Genomic DNA, 2,389 nt, shown 5'->3' on the forward strand with positions numbered 1-2,389 from the left:
TATATATATTCACACGCACACACACACACATATATATATATACACATGTATATATGTATATATATATATATATATATATATATATATATATATATATATATATATGTATATATATATATAATTATGTATATATATATACATATATATATATATATATATATATATATATATATATATATATATATATATATATATATATATTATATTTATTTATTTATCTATCTATCTATCTATCTATCTATCTATCTATCTATCTATCTATCTATCTATCTATCTATCTATCTATCTATCTATCTATCTATATATATATATGTAGATATACAAACATATATATATATATAATATATATATATATATATATATATATATATATATATATATATATATATATATATATATATATATATATATATATATATATATATATATATATATATATATATATATATATATGTCCACCAGACACTATTTTGTATATCTCAGCTAACCCCAGTCTAAGAGGTTATTCAATAGGAGATCTGTGATACTTGTATACACTTGAATATACCTGTTCAATATGCAAATTCAGAAACGCTTGTTAGTAAATACATACATACATACATACATACATACATACATACATATATATATATATATATATCCAACTCAGTAACAGCTTTACAAACATAGGGTGTGCCAATGGGTGTTATATGATTTATATTGCAATATAATAACACCATTTTACATTCTATGATTCATTTTTTGAATGTTATGCGATGGTATCTAAACACTGCCATTGTTATCAACCCTCTTTTTTCATATATTTCAGTTCGTAAATAATCCTGATTATACTGATGGCCACATAATTATAAGAATGTGTTTTTTTGGCCCTAAAGTACACAAGTACATGATACTTCTTTTTATGAAAGAGTACTAGCCTGTTTTCTACGTTAAGCCAAAAGGAAACTGCGTCACTGAATGTAGCCTCTTTTAACAATGCTCGGTAATGGACTTCTCATATTTCTGTGTACACCGTTTACTGCAGAGAAGGAATTGAATTACCTTATTCATATGGGCGAGATTTATACTAGAAATTTACTGAATAAATTCTGGACTCACACGCTCATACAAAATCATACACATACATACATACATATATACATACACATACACACACAATATATATATATATATATATATATATTTATATATATATACATATATATATATATATATATATATACACAAATAAACACACACTACACATACACATACACAATACACACACACACACACACACACACACACACACACACACACACACACACACACACACATATATATATATATATATATATGTGTATATATATATATATATATATATGTATGTATATATATATATATATATATATATATATATATATATATATATATATATATATATATATATAAACATACACACATGCCTGCACAGTCATGCTTTTCAAGTGATCCTTCTCCTCTCAAGCACCGCGGCGAAAGTTCCACTCAAAAGAATGTTTTCGAGATGGATTTCCCTTCCGCGTGGCATTAGCTTGCAGATTTATTGCCGAGTGAAGACCCATTTACACCCTTTGAGGTTCAGTGAAATGAGAAGACGAGGCAGATTTCGAAATCGGCGAGAAGAGGCTTTTTTTTTTCTTTCTTCTTCTTCCATCAGCACGCAGCTCTTTCATAAACGTTTTCTAAAAATGATGAATGAACGTTGTAAGATGCATTCGCGGCGGAAGAACCAGTTGAGGCATTTGTAAGATTTCGATATATTTTACACCATTTGTATTTTTGGTTTGTTCGTGGAAAATATCTCTATTTCTATTAAGTGACTATTAGCTGTAGCAATGTTATGTGAACATCAACACATTTTCATAATTATTAGCATTATCCATAATATTGTTGTTATTGGTATTTTGATGATCAAACGCTAGGTATGTTCAGTATAACAACGAATATAAAATATATATAATCAAACAAAACTTTTCTTTACAGAAAATGCACATGAATCAAAGAAACGTCCATGAAATATTAAAAGATGAGGCGTCTTTCTCGAACTTTTATAACATCAGAGCAGATACTTAATAACGGATGTATCATCGACAGAACAGAAACAGTGACCAGTAACATTTCTCTCTCAAGATATAAGATAGTCTCTCTCTCACAATATAAGTTTTCGTTTTGCGTCACATTGTAAGAAAGATTAAGGCACTTTTACAGAAGACTTGCAGTTGCACGTAATAATAATAATAATAATAAAGCGTCTCCTATTGGATGTTCTTCCTGCCCTCGGACCGTGGGTAGGGTTTGAACTCACTCCTTTGGACACCTTCTTGGTCCCCAAATACATTCGCTTATTCAGAATGTAAACCTTTAAAGA

This window comes from Penaeus vannamei, chromosome 11, assembly GCF_042767895.1.
Source record: "Penaeus vannamei isolate JL-2024 chromosome 11, ASM4276789v1, whole genome shotgun sequence".
Lineage (NCBI taxonomy): Eukaryota > Metazoa > Arthropoda > Malacostraca > Decapoda > Penaeidae > Penaeus > Penaeus vannamei.